General features: G+C 39.3%; 1 protein-coding gene across 10 annotated transcripts in view; it reads left to right on the forward strand.

Annotated features, from left to right (window-relative positions):
* LOC6573176 overlaps positions 1–18,177 on the forward strand; it is a 61,856-nt gene that overhangs the window by 9,296 nt on the left and 34,383 nt on the right. For 4 of the 10 annotated variants that reach the window (XM_032727896.2, XM_015166778.3, XM_044007507.1 and 1 more), the window contains exon 1: positions 13,413–13,526. The gene's annotated coding sequence lies outside the window, so the exon portion shown is untranslated. Of the gene's footprint in view, positions 1–11,907; positions 11,986–13,305; positions 13,527–18,177 lie in introns of those variants that run through there. The other 6 variants (XM_032728009.2, XM_032728027.2, XR_006356693.1 and 3 more) reach the window with 5 other exon arrangements.

The raw sequence follows: 18,177 nt of genomic DNA on the forward strand, positions 1-18,177 counted from the left end.
GATAGAAAATTACTATATTTTATGTGAGTTATTTTCAACAATATGTTTAGTAGATTGACTTTAATAAACAAAAAGATATACTGCAATAATATTTTTTATATCTTTTCTGAGCATTAAGTATAATTGATTGGAAAATATTTTAAACAATTATTTTCAATTGCATAAGATTTCTTTTTAATTTATATAAAAATTAAAAAAAAAATTAAAAAATTTGATAATACATATAGCAATATCTTTACCTTAAATTGACTTATGTACCTTAGTCTGATTTTGCTGATCCCCTGCAAATCCCCTATGATTTGGAAATATATCATATATATAATTTTCGACTCTATCGCTGTTTTCGAATTTTTTTTTTAACTTGTCTTTAAATATATATTTAATATATCATTATCCTTATGAGTATCACGTCTCAGTTAAAGCTGTCATCTGCCTGTTACCCACTGCTACCTATAATTAACTCAATGCAATCAAAGTAAGCTCACAGATCTAGCCAATTAGTTTAAGGGAAATGAGTTAATAGCTGAGCAAACTTTCCAAGGGTCGTCGACTGCAGTTTTGTATAAATTAGCCTTTCATAATTATGAACAACAATGGCGCATGGTGCCTGCCACTCCAGCCAGTTAGTAGGTAGTGAAAGTAATTTACAAATTTAAAGTAATGTGCTCAGCAACATATCAACAACAACAACTACAACAACCATGAGCGGGCGGGAGTAAAGGGCCCTTTGCACATTTAAACCCCGGGGGTTATGTGCCGGTAATTTGCAATTCCCCTGCGAAAAAGAAAGAAAGATAGAAAGAAAACCGCGAAGACCCAGTCAGAGATATGGCTGACATGGTTATTATTCAGCTATTCAACTGGTTTCTTAGTATGCCAGAGATGCATTACACTTGGACTCGGACGCCCTCTCTCTATGCTTGGGGTTTCTGAATTTAATTTTTTTATAGAGCGCACTCGTTGAACTTCAAATGGCGCAAGCAGCAAAACATCCATAATAACAACAACAACCAAAAAAGAGAAGTGAAATTCACTTTCAGTACAGTGTTCACTGGCAGTTAATGAACTGCAGCCGCAACGCGAGCAACAGGAAGTGGACGATGTAACATTAGCACAGTGGTGTCTATTAAGCAAAAACTATGCTAATTTCTGAAGTTAGTTTCCCAGCCTTATGAAATGAATTCATTTCACGGAAGATCGCGATGGGCCGAGCCGACGCGTCCACGGTCATGAGTTGCTGTCAAGATTTGTTTGCGTGCCCACAAATTGTTGTCTTTTATTCACACAATTACAGACAGACAGAAGACAGACAAACAGACAGACAGTTGGCATTTGCATTTCCACGTTTCTTTTTCTCTCTCTCTGTCTCTCTCTCTCTCTGGGCAAACAGTCAGCCGAGCATTGCTTCCAGCACCTGTTAACAATTAAAAGACGATCCCTTGAGCCCTGCATTGCAGATGCCTGCCCACCCCATAGATAACCTGGCTAATTAACTTTCTTTTGACATTCGGTGGACGTAGCAGCATCGCCTTAGTTTCGTTTTTCCAATTAGAATTTCCAAGCCAATTGGACAATGTTGTTGATCGCAGTCCAACACAGAAATGAAGCAACTTCTTTGATCATAAATTATTCAAGACCTGTGGCGGCTGTTGCCTTTGTTTGTTTTCCATGTGACGCGGCCAAAAACTAAGCCCTGTGGGAATGTCTTGATGTAGTCATAAAAATAACAGTTGAACGGAACGGAAATCAACACTAAGACGTGGCCCTTCTGGCTAGGCACTAGGTGCCCATTCGAGTGGCATCTCGTTGTGTAAACATTTACTTTGTAGCACTTCGTAAGACAAACGAGATCTTGAGATTGCAGCTCAAATTGAGCTAAAGCTGTCAGGTGCGATCTCATGTTTATGTTGGCCCAAATAGCCATCAGGTGTTGGCATTGAATTAGGTTAATATGCGATATAGTTGAGGTCTACAGTTACAGCTATTGGCATCAGCGTCTCTTGAAACGTGAAGAGAAACAAACCAATAAGAGCCGACAATTCTGTCTCTAGACTCTAGAATTTCAGCTTAAAGCAACAGGAAGTCTGTAGTACTTGCAGTGAATTTAACTAGATCGAGCCTCTAATTCTTATCGATTTCTCTTATCAGTTTAACCTGCATTTCCTGCCCCAGGGCCATGGCGTTGCTCTCATTTGCTATTCGCGCCACTCGCTACTTGCCACTTGCAACATGCTGAAACGAGAGTAAAATGTGCCAATTTTGTACATGTTGTAAATGCAATTTATATGGATCTAAAGAACAAGCAAACAAGAGACACGGCCACTTCATCACGCAGCGCTGGCCAAGCGTGAGGCGACTGCAGTTGCATGCGTGTCTTCTACTTGTTATACCCTAAGCATGGGCTAAGTTCTTAACAGGGTATATTGTGTAATTGAAGAAGGTTCCTTTATTAACTCTGCTAGCATATCCATCCCTCTCTCTCTGTATATTTTTCTTTCTGTTTTGAAATCTCAGCAAAAATTCGGCTGGAAGCATAGGATTTGATAATACAAAATTTTAAGCCTCGATACATGCCTCTCACTCTCGCTCTCTCTCTCTCTCTCTCTCTCTCTCTCTCTCTCTCTCTCTCTCTCTCTTTACGCTCTTTAATAGCTTTCTTAGCTTTCTTCTTGTCAGATTTTAGTTGGATTATCGAGCTGTCTTCCTGGTTAACTCTAATATCTGCTTATAACCATTTCAATTACGACTTATCTCAAATACCTCAAGGATTATACGATTATAGAGACATTTCACTTGCTCACTTTATATATCCCTCAAAATACATATATAAAAACTACTTTTATTAACTTTTCATAAAATAGACAGCATTTCAGCATTTCATTTTGTATATATGTATAAGCTTCTACAGCATATCTGCTTGTTGGGCATGCCTGGCGTGTAGAACTTGTACGTGTTTTAGTTATTATTCTTGTTGCAGCGAGTGCAACAAAGCGGCAACAGTCCGTTCAGCTCGTTCCAGTCGCGGCTGCATCTATTGTTCTGGCAGCTCGTGCTTGTGCCAGATTAATGCGCCGACAGCCAGACAGTCGGACAGACAGCCAGCCTGCAAGGCAGGCAAACTCGGGCGAGGCAGCTGCAGCAACAGCAGGTTTCGATTTCAATTTAAGGCGGATGTTCGGTTTAATTGCGAGTATGGTCATTTACAATTCATACACACTGTACAGGCATCTCAGGTTGCCGCCAAATGCTGTTGAACTTGGAGGTTAAGCTCGATGAGAATCAATCGATTGGTCAATGGAAATTGAAAGGCAGCATCGTCTTGTTAACGGTTCAGTGGCCGCAATTGCCATTGCCATTGCACTTGACACTGCTGCAACCGTAATGCTGGCCGGGCACTGAGTGCCTCTCCTTGCAGCATTTCGCAGCTGGATTGCTTGCGGCTGCTGGCTGGCCAATTGAATGGGACAGCGGGGCGAGCGCGCTTACTTTCACTGCAGCTGCAGCGGGTCAACACGTCGTATGCTTGATCGAAAGCGTGAAGCCAAAGTTTAATTGAATCTGTGCGGACAACAATATAGACACACACAGAGAGTGTGTGAGAGAGAGAACGGGATAGAGAGAGAGTGAGAGAGAGAGAGATACATACACTCAGGTATACGCAGTAGCAACTTGTAATTGGCAACTTTCAAAGTTGGCCATTTCTTGAAGACATTTGAAAGTTATTGAACAACAGTTGGTAACTTTGCCTAAACAAAACTCAAGTAACTAAATGAAAGTTTGGCATTTGAAGATATTTTATGGAACATATTCAATCATATTGGATTATTAACGTTAAATAAATTAGAAAATGGGAATCCATTTTGAGATATTTAATTAATTTATAATTAAACTATATTTTATTTTTAAAGGTAAATGAGTTAAAGAAATGAGAATGTTATTTTAGATATTATATTTTTAAATATTTAATTAGATTTTATTAAAAAAGCTAAAGGAATGGGAAGCTTATAGTTTCTTCTTGTTTAATATGGCTAGAGCCATGTTTAAAGCTTTAAATATGTTTTATATATTATTACTATAAATTTGCATTCTAGAAAAAGGGAATGTTATTGTGTTGTCAAGCTACATCTAAACCATAAATACCCTTTGTTTTTTTTTTTTTTTTTTTTTTTTTTTAAATTTGACGTCAACTTTATTAATTGCGACTCTTTCCATAAGAATAAAAAATCCTCTTTATAAAAATTTGTACCAAACTTGAGCTGTGCATAAATATCAAAGTTACGGAGTTCAATAGCTGGGCTAAATACCTTTAGAACATTAAAAATTAATAATCAATACTATAATAGCTTAAAAGTTTAAAACCCAAATTACTGTCCCTTTAAGCAGCCCTTTCCACACTTTTAGCTTTTTACAGGGTATTTTCAACTTAGTTCTGTCTGTTTGTTTACGCCACAAAGTTTGCGTTGACTTCGCAGCTGCCACAAAATCAATAAGAAACGCAGCTAAGCCACGCACGTCGGTCGTGTCGTCTAAATTGAGGGCGTGGCATGCAGGCATGCTCCGGCTCTGTTGTCGCCATAAAATTGGGTCAACAAAAAATGTGTACAATTATGTGGTGTTGCGCGACGCCCATAAAATGCAGCTCTATCGACCAGGTCGAAAGTATTTTGGTTTTTTTTTTTGCTTTTCTGGGCTTTAAACGAGCGAAAACAAAACTCGTTAAATGTAACTGAGATTTGGGTGCCGCTTGCAACACAGCTAACAACGGGTTTTTCGGGCGCACAAATGGACCCTTGAGCAAACACATATGAAAACGCCAAGCACACACATGTGGTTGGTGTTGGTGTGTGCACTGCGACTTTCCCATTTGCAGAGATTTTCATTTTCACATTTCACATCTGGATATTTCAATATGTAAACGAATGAAATTCGTCTCGTTTGGTTTGCATAGCAGCAAATGGGATTTGGGCTTATGAATATTGACAGCCACACACACATACACACACAACTCTGCCTCTTGATAGCAAATAATGTGTTTCCTCGCTTCATTCCTCTCCCTCTCTCTATATATAATATTCTGCGTGGCTTTGGTGCTGCTGCCATGACAAATCATTGCTGCAATTGCAGGCCCGCAAGTTTGATCGATTTGTTGCAGTTACAATTCCCGCACCGCTCACCCCGACGCCCTCTGGCTTTCAACGAATTGTAACTGTTGCGGTTAGTTTGCCCTGCGACCCGTTCGAGCCGCTCCAATGGGCACACATAAAGCTGGGGGCAGGGCGTGTCGCTTGGCTAAATGTCGGAAGCATTTTGTGTGAGGGGGGAAACGTCGCTCGTCGCTTTTCATTATTAAGTTGTTTCTGTATGCGTGTGTGTGTATGTGGCAGTTGCTGTTATTTGATTTGAGCAGCAGCAGCATTGAACTGACTAACACATCTATCGATGTGCCCTCCGCATCCGAGTGGCCCAGATTTTGTAGGCGAGTGTTGATATTTTTGAAATATTGTATTGTCGCTTATCAGCTTTGGCATAGTTTTCGTAGCGCGTTGCGCTGATAATGGCTGCATGCAGCGCATGTTGCAACAAGCTCTGACAGCAATGTGCTGCAGATTGCTAAATAGCTAAATGGCCAAAAGAGCTACAACATCCAGTCAGCCAGCTGTTGCTGCTGTTGGCCAATTTGTTAGCCAAACTGCAGGCAATTCTCAGTGGCGCCGCTACCCACTGAAGTGGGTGTCCGTGCTCGTGCTCCCCTGCTTCCGCAGATCGCATGACAAATGACTGCCACAACAAGTGGCAGCAACTTCAGATGCCCTCTCAATTCCACTTGAATTTTTATCTAGCGCCGCGTTGCGCTGCACTGTGTTCATCCGCTTTTACTTTTTAAGTAGCTGTGTTTTCTCAGCTATTTAGCAATGCATTTCCCTCCTCGTATGCCCTGTAGGAAAGGGAACTGGCTGAACGAGTGAGAAGATTGGCCACAATTGAAGCTATAAGTTGCATTTGATATAAGAGCTTGGGTCGCATTTGACATACCCTGTCTCACTTACGCAACACAAAGAAAGAGAGGGATAGAGAGCAAAAAATATAAACTATTGTGAAATTTTTTAATTTGTAAGTTTAACGATTCTTATTAGTTAATATATAATATATTAGAGCCAAAAATGGGCCATATATGCTATACTATTCAAACTATTCTAGAGTATATGCTAGTCTAGCATTCTACTTCAACTCTTTTCAACTGCAGCTGTGCAAAGTTTTATATAAAATTTGGACTTTTATTGCATTTTCTTTGGGGATTCGGCCCGATGATTTGTCACTGGCATTTGGTGAGCTTCATTTACTTGAGTGCAACGTGATTTTGGTGACTTTCGAGTACTTAAGAGACAGAGACAGAGCAAGAGAGAAGGGCGAGAGGTAGGAAATTACTGTCTGGCAGAGGAAAAATGCTGATTACTAGCGAAAAATAATGGCTTATTATAAAGTTGTTTTTCTTGCTGCTGCTGTTGCTGCTGTTGTTTTTGTCGACATTAGCGTAACTCAAAGCTGGTACAAAATGTGCTGATCAAGCATTAAGTGGCTTAATGAAGCGTGGCGTATGAATATAACGGACCTGCTCTGGGAAACTGTTGACTCAGTGCGACTAGATCGACTTGGCCAGTGCCAGCAGACTGGTTAAGTCTCGCAGAGTAAGCCTTCGGTTGCTCAGCAAATAAATTGCGACACTTCAGTTGCACGAACTGCGCCAAGATCATTAAAATCGATCAACGGATCGAACTGAGGCCCGGCTGCAGGTGCAAAGCCAACGAGATTGTGCAAGAGCTGGCGATGCAAAAAGAGAGACAAAAAGAAAAAATTGAAATAAAACTAGTCAAGGCAACAAACTACATTGAGCTAGATCGTGGCTGGGACGTCAAATGCCAGCGCATTACGTATGCGCCACGTTGTGCGCTCATTGAAATGGAAAGCGAACGGCTAATGGCACAGCATGCGACACATTCACAAAATTCTAAGCGAACACACAAAAACCAACCTAATTGCAAATGCAAAAAAATTCTATAAAACAACAGCGACAACACTAACAACAACACCAAGAACAACAGCAACAGAGACAATAATAAATCTACAACTGTTCGTTTGGCACTCGGCGGTGCGACCAGTTGCCGGCATTTTGCGAGTGTTACGCGACTTTGAGCGCTCTAATTGTGCGCTTGTTTAGTTTATATACATGCACATCTATATACACACACGCTATAGAGCAGCAACAACAACAACTAGTGTAGCAGTAGCAACACAAGACAGATAACAACAACAGAGGGCGACATGCAACAGCGCACAGGCGTTGAACGTTTAGCAGTGCTGAAACAAAAATCACTGAAAAACAGGGTATAAAAAAATTAAGGATAGACGAAATTTGAATACTCTACTTTCTATTATTTAGTATCTAGTATCTAGTATCTAGTATCTAGTATCTAGTATCTAGTATCTAGTATCTAGTATCTAGTATCTAGTATCTAGTATCTAGTATCTAGTATCTAGTATCTAGTATCTAGTATCTAGTATCTAGTATCTAGTATCTAGTATCTAGTATCTAGTATCTAGTATCTAGTATCTAGTATCTAGTATCTAGTATCTAGTATCTAGTATCTAGTATCTAGTATCTAGTATCTAGTATCTAGTATCTAGTATATAGTATCTAGTATCTAGTATCTAGTATCTAGTATATAGTATCTAGTATCTAGTATCTAGTATCTAGTATCTAGTATCTAGTATATAGTATCTAGTATCTAGTATCTAGTATCTAGTATCTAGTATCTAGTATCTAGTATCTAGTATCTAGTATCTAGTATCTAGTATCTAGTATCTAGTATCTAGTATCTAGTATCTAGTATCTAGTATCTAGTATCTAGTATCTAGTATCTAGTATCTAGTATCTAGTATCTAGTATCTAGTATCTAGTATCTAGTATCTAGTATCTAGTATCTAGTATCTAGTATCTAGTATCTAGTATCTAGTATCTAGTATCTAGTATCTAGTATCTAGTATCTAGTATCTAGTATCTAGTATCTAGTATCTAGTATCTAGTATCTAGTATCTAGTATCTAGTATCTAGTATCTAATATCTAGTATCTAGTATCTAGTATATAATCTTAAACATTTATTAGCTGGAATTTTATATTAAGCTTTTGAAATTCAGAAATATTTCGAGTCTGGTATTTAGTACTGACCAAGTAATGCTATCACACCAAATAATTTTTTTTTCTGATATACCTCAGTTGCAAGCCAAATTGCATATTTTGATTAGTATTTTAGTAGCCTGTTCTTTCCGCTATTTCTACAAGCAGAACTTTGCTAATATTATGAAACATCTGTGTTGTTTTGATTCAGTGCTCGGTCAGAACATTTGTATAAATAGAAAATGAGATCATGGTATAAATTAAAAACTGAAAAACCTGGAATTACATAAGTAGTTAGTCATTTGAAAGTGAAGAGTAAATAAGTCGTTTCCTATCATTAAGCACAGAGCAAACAATGCATTTCATATATCCAATTATTGTAGAGTATCAAAACAATAGCAAACAAAACAAAACAAAACGAAGAGTAAATTCATGCGGCTGCAGCTTACATGTGTAGTTAGTATTCTTTTTGTTTTTCTGTTTATTTTCTGCTATTAAGTGGAGTGGAAATGCGTAGGAAATTATGATATAATCATATACAGAGAATAGGCGTATGCATATACATATGTACATATATATCGTATGCATGGGTAGGCAAATGGAGCTAATTTTCAAGATCAAGTTCAAGTTTAGCAACTGCATGATTTATGCCACAATGCAGCTGAGTTTTGTTGCAGGTAGCACGACACAGCGTCGCTTGATGGGAAACTCGGCAATAGCATTTTCACAAAAGTGCCTGCAACAGAGACAGTGAGAGAGAGAGAGAGAGAGAGAGAGAGAGAGAGAGAGAGAGGGAGAGAGAGAGAGAGATTGATAGAGAGAGGGGTAGAGTGGGGGTAAGGAGACAAAAACCTTGATGTGCTTGGCAATTTGCCAAAGAGGAGCAGCAAAATAAGAAGAAGACCTAAAAACAGTGTGTCTAGCGGCTAAAATCACCTTTTGACCCACATTGGGCACAGCAATTCGAGACACTGTGATTGTGCATAATGTGAAAATGATGTTGCTGCGGCTGCTGATTGATGCACGATTGGAGGAGAAGAAGAAGAGGAAGGTGCAGTAGTGGAAGAAGAAGAAGAGACCAAACTAGCGACAATTCAATCGTGTGTTTGTGGCTTGCATCTTGCGGCAATACGAACGGAAGTCAACCGCACAAATCGAACAATTTACTGTTGATTGCCGCTAGCCTAATGCTGGTTTCTTTAAGTATATACAGAGACATCTTTACATATATATGTACAAGTATATATGTATATGGATATAGTTGTGCCTCGGAAAATGTCAAATGTGAAAACGTTTGCGGTTTTGCTGGCGATTTTCCCGCATGGAACGTGACTTTGGCATTTCGCAGCGGCTTTAAATGCAGCTTTAACTGTGTCAGTTACTATGTGTGAAACAAAGTGGTTGGCTGGCTGGCTGGGTGGCTGGGTGGTTGCTTGGGTTGGGATGGCACTGAGGTGCTTGCTGAAGCATATTTTACGCATAGTTAAACACAAGTGCAAAGCGTCGCATAAACACGCATAAACACACATAAAGCACACCCACCCACACACACACACTCACACCTAGCTTGTGTACTTAATTATGCATTAGGCTGCACTGGCACTGGCACCTAGCTGCAACTACCTACAGTTCATTGAACTGGCCGTTAAAAGGATGTGGCATTGCACCGTTTTGGGGGCGTGTCCGCATACACACACACTCACACCCACACAGACATTTTGACCTGGTCTTTGGCCCATCTTCATTAGGGGCCAGCGACAATCAATTGCCACCTTAAAACGAGCTTCACGTGGTGTCGGCCAAGTAATTGGCGAAATGTACATTTTGGCGTTCAACCTGAGTGTGGCATGCCAATGGAGCGTGGCGGGCAGTCAGAGGCGGCAGCGGCGGCGGTGGCGTTGGCGTGGCCACACTTGAGTGCACCACGGACTGCGGGTGGGTTGTTGCCGGCAATTGATGTGCCTAAGCCACGCATGTGTGGCCAGTTTTGTGTGTTTGGCATTCAATTGAATTTATGGCCGTTTTGTGTGTGTGTGTGTGTGTGTGCGTGTGCAAGCTGTTTGCCAAATTTATATTGCCTACATTTGAGGGCAGGCAACTGGGCTTTGCTTGCAATTGATTTTGTTTTGCTTTTGAACTGCTCCTCCTGCTCCTGCTCCTGCTCCTGCTGCTGCTGCCTGCACATGTCCACATCGAGCAACAACATTGTCTCTGTCAGTAGAAAACCCTCGAGACAGCACGCTCTGATGCACACCCACACACACACACACACAGTCAGTGTCCTGGCTTGCACGAGCGGCTTGTTTATTGAATTTGGGAGCTTTTATGCGCTGCCACAGTGCCCGATGGCACTGCAGGCAACCACCGCAATTGACTCTTGTCTCCTGCCTCCTGTGCTCCAGCAGCCGCTCACTGCAATCGAGGATGTAATTTTTGCATGTCTCCGGCATTAAATTTGCGCCTAGTTGCAACTCTTTGCTGCTGCAATTAGGTCTATGACATTCCGCTCTAAATCTCCTGCACACTTTGCTAATTGTTTTCAATTGCACACACACACACACACAAGCAGACACACACAAAGACACAGACATGCACACACACATGCAGAAAAAACGTAATTGTTCTTTGATGAGGCTTTGGCCCCCGGCTAATTAGCTGTTAGAGCTCATGGCAAATATTTCAATTGCAAAATTGTTTGCCCTAATTGCCTTAATGCTAACTGCTGACCAAATTAGTTGATTGCTATTGGACTCGTTATGTGAGCCGGTGGCATCCCGTTGCTTATGCAAGCATCCATGGCTCCATGGTCACTTCGTGATGATGATACCAAGCGCATGTGCTTAACTCCAAATCTGCTTTGTCTATGCGAACTTAAGCGAATATTAAAATTGGCTCTGAATTACTTCTCTCTTGTTTATTTACAATTAGTATATTGTATATGTGTACATTATGTACTCCACTATTACTGGTCTGTTATTAGATCTAAATAAGACTAGATTATTTCAGCTAGATCAAATTTTTACAATACACAACTGAAATCTTTTACCTTTGTCAATTTTACATTCAGTCTTACTTTATTCCTATTAAATTCCCTTCACAACTTCTAATTTTAATTTATTTTGCTTTTCACAGTTTATGTACCATTTTCCTCTCGCTGTTTTGGTCACTTTCTCGCACTCAATTTTCACTAGCTACGCAGAGCAATTGCCAGGCAAACTTGCGAGTAGATGCAGCTCTATTGAAACGTTTGCCTCCGTTTCTATTGTGTGCTCTGCATATGGAATCTGATTCCGCACCCAATACCCATACCAATACCAATACCTATACAAATGCCCGATTGCAGAAGCCCAATCCCAAGCCCAACTTCATGTGCGGCAGCATTGAAGACGCGTGTTTTGTCGTTTCAGCCTGTTGGACTGCACGTGACTTGTGTGAACAATATTTGCCCCGACACCCTACCTACCGCCACTGCCACAGGGCGTGGCAAGGGAAGGTGGGGCTCTTGTGGTGCTGGCATTGTTTTGCATTTGCGTGCAACGATTTGTGTGCAGCCTTTGTCTTATACCTACTCGATGTTGTTGTTGGTTGTTATAGGCTTTTAATTGACATACGCGTCTCTTACACGATTTCTCAGTTGACTTAGCCCGAAGTCTAACCCAGCTGCATACTAATATCTCTTGGCTCGCACTCGCTCTAACTTTCATTTATCTCTCTCTCTCTCTCTCTTTTGCAGCTTGTCATGATGTCTGAGCGCCTAAATTTATTGGCCACACATTGATTTCCATATCGCTAGCGTATTTGGCCCCTTAAGGTGAGTTGACTTGACTTATTAGCCTGCTAAGTTTAGATAATTGCTCTCGCATGCGCACCAAATGTTAATTAGCGCCCAACAACAACAGCAACAACAACAACAGCAGCAGCAACAACAACAACATCCGGACTGCTGTTGTAGATTGTAGATATTAACACAGATTTTATGGCCTTGCACGCGGCGTACGCATCACACGAAAGCCCCGCGTGTCAATATAAAATCGCCTTAAACCATTCACCAGACAGCACTCAAAGCTATTTTCATTAACTAAGCGCTGGGCTGAGTTCGGCGGCTCGGTTGCAGCGCCGAGCTGTGGCCCCAGGAGGCGGCGGCAACAGCAACAACAACGAGGAGAATATTATGAATATAGAAAGTCTGACTAGATATGATCTTTATTTTCGAAAGCCAATTGGATAAAACTCTTCTGGCGCGAGGAAGAACGATTAACATTTTTTTGGCCATTCAGTTTTGAAAGTAATTTTATACTCAAGCTGCATTACTGATTGGCAATATTGAGTAAACATATAGTTCCTGTAAAACTGCAATGTATTCCTTATAAAGTATTAAAATCTTGAATGACTTCATAAGTATGTCAGAGAATTATAACTGGACAGAAACAACTAAAAATCCAATTAGTGAGAGTCTTTGCCTATTGCATATAATGTGTTAGAATTGGAATGAACTTGAATATATTGCATAAAAATTAAGAATGTATTTGTTATATTTTATAAGCTGCCATTAAATCTAACAAGTTCGTGCTTTCCATAGCTAGAATTACCTAACCTATATAAAGCAAGATATAAAATATTCTGTAGACAATTATGCATCTAGTTTACATAACATTTTTAATAGTTCTATATACACGTTCAGGTATATATACATATATACATAGATATATATATATTTATATATATTCTTAGAATTTAAGTGAAAGCAGATATTTCATGCCAATTCACGCTCGCTTCGTCATTATTAATACATGCAGGGTATAAGAACCAAAACAACAACAACAACCAAATTTGCCGCTTTGATTATGTATGTTTGTATGTATGTGTGCGCTGTGCAGTTTTTATGCTGCCGGTGTTTTTGCTAGTCGCTTGAACAAAATTAGAAAGAAAAGCTCTTTTCTCTAATGCACAAACACCAGGTAAATATGCGCTCACACATATACACACACTCACACCCACACACACTCTACCAGCGAATCATGCTTAGCTGTAGCCAAAGCTTACTTTGAGCTGAAATTAAATAATAAGAAAAAAAAAACAGACTTGAGTTTGAGCCTATTTCTTTGTTGTGGCATACGTGTCGTATGCTTAATTGCAATTGGGCAACTGCTTGGGCAACCCACGCACAGCTTTCGCCAGCGAGCTTTCACTCAACAGAGCTTTCGCTCACAGTGGCGCTCCTGCTTTAGTCAGTGTCCTGTGCGCCGAGCGACGAAACGAAACGATTTTCTTCCGCAGTCTCCTCACGAATTTCGCCAGCAGCGGCTGGGTTCCAAAGGCCCAACAGCGGACGGTTGGCAACGCGCGTGTTTGGTTGGCAACTCAACTCAACTAAATAAAAATACAGAAAAAGAAAATAACAAAAAATACATAAAGAAAAAAAAAAAGAAAAAATAAATAACCAGGCAGTCAGCGTTGTGGGCGTGGGGCATTGTGGGTGGCGCGCAAAATAAAAGTAAAATGAAAATGAATTAGAAGTTTTTGTGTATTAGAGCTTGTGTGTGTGTGTCCGTGTGTGTGTCTGTGTATGTATTTGTGTGCGGTGTTATGTAAAGCGTACTGGATTCGCCTTAATATTCGAGCGTCCAAAAAACGAAAGCACTGAAAACCACGTCGCGTCCTGTGAGAGTGAAAATATAATGCTGCCCAAGTGTGCGAGACGCTGACTCGTTGTTATCGTTCATTGTTGTTGCTCATTGTTGTTGTTCGTTGTTGCTGTTGCTGCTGTTGCTGCTGATTGCGCTCACGTATATTATGTAAATTATTATGTGGCCGCCCAACAAGACGAGCCTCGATTTCGCCCTCGTCCTCGTCCTCATCGTCGTCGTCGTCGTCGTCGTCGTTGCTGTCGAGCTTGCCTAGCCGAGCTTCAGCCATGTCCAGCTCCTTGTCCATGTCCATGTCCACATTTACGTCTGTAACTACGCTGCACGTCATCAACGTCCTGTCTTTGCTGTCACAACAAAAACCAAAAAACATAATTTAAACGCCTGCTGCGCGTGTGGAGACAACGCGTGCCTCATATATAGCCTCCTTCAGCAATTGTCCTTGTCACAAGTATCAGTTCATGTGTTTTGCTTTTGGCTAAAAATGCGTTTGAAGTTTATTTTTAGCCGTGTGTGTGTGTATGTGTGAGCGTCTTACACCTGAGCCTGTGACCTGACTCTTTCTGTGTGTGTGTGTGTGTTGGCAAAAAGGTGCCTGACTGCTAAATTGTTAGCAAGTTTGAACGTGTATGTGGCGCCATCTTGGGCCGCTTTTAAAGCAATTTATTATGCCAAGCAGCGCATTATTTACACACCCAATACACAAACAGAAACACACACATACACACAGAGTATACACATGGCTTGCCTCTAATGAATAATGCTATTCAAAAGCGTATCTACAGCATTTGCATATCCAGCCAAGTCGACAACAGCCAACAATCAAGTCAAGGCATAGTCGGAGCAAGGACCTCATATTTTAGCCAGATTCCATAGTCATGTAACCAGGTTATCATATACATATAGTTAAATACATACCCCGTTAATATATATATACTTTCATGTGTATTGATGCAGCTGACAGTTGAATTCAATTTGAATTGCTATTTTGATTAATTGAACCATTTGGTCAACTAATTGCTTGAAACGCTTATTCACTTCAACTGCATAAATACGTAATTATGGCTATTCAGCATAATTCAGTTCAAATCGCTTAATTGACATATTTTGTGACAATTGCAATTTTGAGACTGCCTTAACTTTTCTCATCTGACAGCTGCGTTTTAATCATTTCAACTGCAGTTGAATCGCATTCAATAAACTTGTAATTAACTTGCTTAATTTTGACTTTTGGTATATACATAGTTGAGCTTAGTATTTTCAGTGTAATTGTGAAGGAGCTCTGTATGATCTATAAATTTGTGTATGAACTTCAAATTTTACAAATTCCATTTTTGTATCAAGTTCTATTCTTTTAGTCGCTAAATGTAAGATAAGCTTTACGTCTTAAAAGACAAACGTCACAGAAACTTTTTGTATATATGTACTTATAATTTTTCATTGCAATATTCTCTGCTGGAAATAGCCGTGGCTCATAGATGACGCTTTGTATTGAATTGCAAGCTACAAATTTTATAAATTCTTTGTAACCTGATGTTCCTTTCTTTTATATCTGCAAAACATTGTAATTTAGAGGTAATTTCAAAAGATGTTTATATAAATGTGCAATGGGTACCCTTTACTTAGACACTTCTATTTCAATGCTCTCTCATGGTCTTTTATAATATATTGATTGCTTTTATAATAAATGCCTCATTGGCGCCTCTGTATTTACTATAAAAGACTTTCAAGTTCTGAAGTCGTTTTCTGTTTTAGCCATTGTTATTTGCAACTAATGCTAAATTAAGATTTTTAAAATATATTTAATAGAAAATCTTTAGTAACTATTTAATCGAATGACTCCGAGTTAGGTGAAGTCATAGCTTCACAGCAATAAAATTTTGTTTTTTCATGAGATTTTTATTAAAGTAGAATTGTTTTGTATAAAAATTAGTGCCAAATTATAAAATGTTTAGCTTTATGCTAATTCAATAAATATTATCACTTTATGATAGACAACAGTTTATAGAGATCAAACTACATATAAAGCAGTTCAGTTTTCACTTCGAAATATATATAATATATTTATATTAATTCATATGATGAACATTTTAGTCGAAATCGAAATCATATGCTAAGTGGAATACATTTTCTGACTTTCTTCAATGTGAGAAGAACTCAATTTATATGCGCAATAAAATATATATACACAGAGTATATATTTCGTATGCCTGCAAAGTGTATCAAATTTCAATATCCAACTCTTCAGCGCCTCATTGATCTTCATTCAGTCCATACAAACTCTTTTCTACACTCAATCTCATACACACACATGTACATATATTTATGTATGTTTACAAAAATAACTTTGGCATTTGTGTAGCTGACACTTGAAAAGGTCTAAATCTAGATCTGCTTTTAAATACTATACACATAGACTTTCACTTGAGGCCACACACAGGCAGGCAGAAAGGTTTGTCAGATTGATATATTTGATGCCTGCACGTAAATCACATATATTAATGTAATGTGTAATGTAATGTATGTTGAAGGTATGCACTGGCGCACGTCGAGTCGTTTTTCGTGGATTTCAATTCTAATTTTCATAATTTCATAAAATTGGCCTTGCTCAATTTTAGGCTAGCCTAAAATAGGTCCCATCACTCGACGTTTCGCTGTGATTCTCATTTGCATTGGGCGCCCATTCATTCGAGCGTTTCGTTTCCCTTCCCCCACTCTGCGTTGCTCGGGCTGAATTGTAAAATTAGATTTGCATGCGGCAAGTAAATTACAGCGCGTGTACCACAAATTGCAATCGTTTACTTTCAACAGCCACGCCCCTATCACCCAGCGCCCATCGCTTACTTAGTAGCAGCTTCGCTCCCTCTCTGTGCGTTTGTTGATTTCGCTGTCGCGTTTGCTGTCTTCGCATTTATTTCGCATGTAGTTGCAATTAAAAGTTAGAGACTCGATTCAGCAGGTAATTGCAAGCGCCAAGGACGACAACAGGAGGACGCCAGGACATTGCGTATAATTGCAAAACCCATTATGTGTCCTTGTCACGCTGCCTGCCTCAACGTGAGTGCCACATTTACTCCAAAAACTTTTGTGTTTAACTGCAGCAGCCTGGCCTGGCATCGGCAGCAGCTGGAAAAAAAAAACTCCAGCAGCAGAGGCAGCCGCTTCACTCAGAAACTCAAACTCAACCTCAACCTCAACCTCAACCACGACCTCAGCCCTTACCGCACACCCAAAACTTCGACTGCAGTTGAAAAACTTCTAAGCCCCAAGTCAAGCAGTCAAAGTGCATTTTACGGTGTATTTATGGCCTTATGTTCATCGGCTGCCTGATGGCTGGGGTCAAGCAAACATTGCTTCTGGGTCAAAAAATTCCAAATACTCGCATTTATGAATGCGTGTCTGCAGTGTTATGTGTATGTGTGTGAGTAAGTGAATGTGTGCTTGTGTTTGCTTTAGAATTTTTAGTTTTATGTGCAGCATAATCAATAACAATTTGCATTTACATACAATACATAGAAAGCAAGTTAAGCTGAAGTAAAAACTTGGTCCTTCACCCACACACACACATAAACAAATACAAATAACAATAGGCAACACAAATGTATATAAAATATATATCAAATGCCAAATGAATTCGTCCAGCATGGCTGCCAGCGAAGAAAAGAAAGAACGAAAAATAGGAAACGACACAAAACAAAATAGCACATAAAAATAACGATGTATCGCAGATGGTGTAACACATAAGCACATATATATATACATATATATAAATATATATATGTATACACATACACATATAGAAGCATACGTGGGTTACTCGAAACGTATCGAAGTTAGAGTTGTTTAGAATAGAGGAAATCAAACTGTTAGTAATCGTAGAATTCTTATTCTCTCTAACTAAAATATTTTTCTAGATATTCCAAATTTGTATTTAGTTTGCCTATGCCGAAAATCGAATTTATAAGTAATGAAAATATCCAGTTTTAATTTTGGACTTACAGCTGGATAATGAAAATTATTTGATGTCAAATAAATCGATAAATATCGATAGTCCTGCATAAATATAAATTACTTTAATATAAATTTATATCTCAAGCAATTCGTCCAACAGCTATTCCACATCCCTCAGCTTGGACTTAACTATTAACTACATTTTACATTCACTTCATTCAATTAGCTGAAATATGCATTTTAATTATGACACTAATTATATATTTACAATGGACCAATGCACCCTATCCGTTAGCTGCGTAAGTTGGGGAAACTTTTCAAATATTTAGCAGCAAATTATTGCAGCAATGAAAGTTTTCATTAAAAATTGTTAGAGCAACTATTTGCGCTCAGTTTGCTTTAAAATG

The sequence above is a fragment of the Drosophila mojavensis genome, unplaced genomic scaffold (assembly GCF_018153725.1).
Source record: "Drosophila mojavensis isolate 15081-1352.22 unplaced genomic scaffold, ASM1815372v1 contig_16, whole genome shotgun sequence".
NCBI classification, from domain to species: Eukaryota; Metazoa; Arthropoda; class Insecta; order Diptera; family Drosophilidae; genus Drosophila; species Drosophila mojavensis.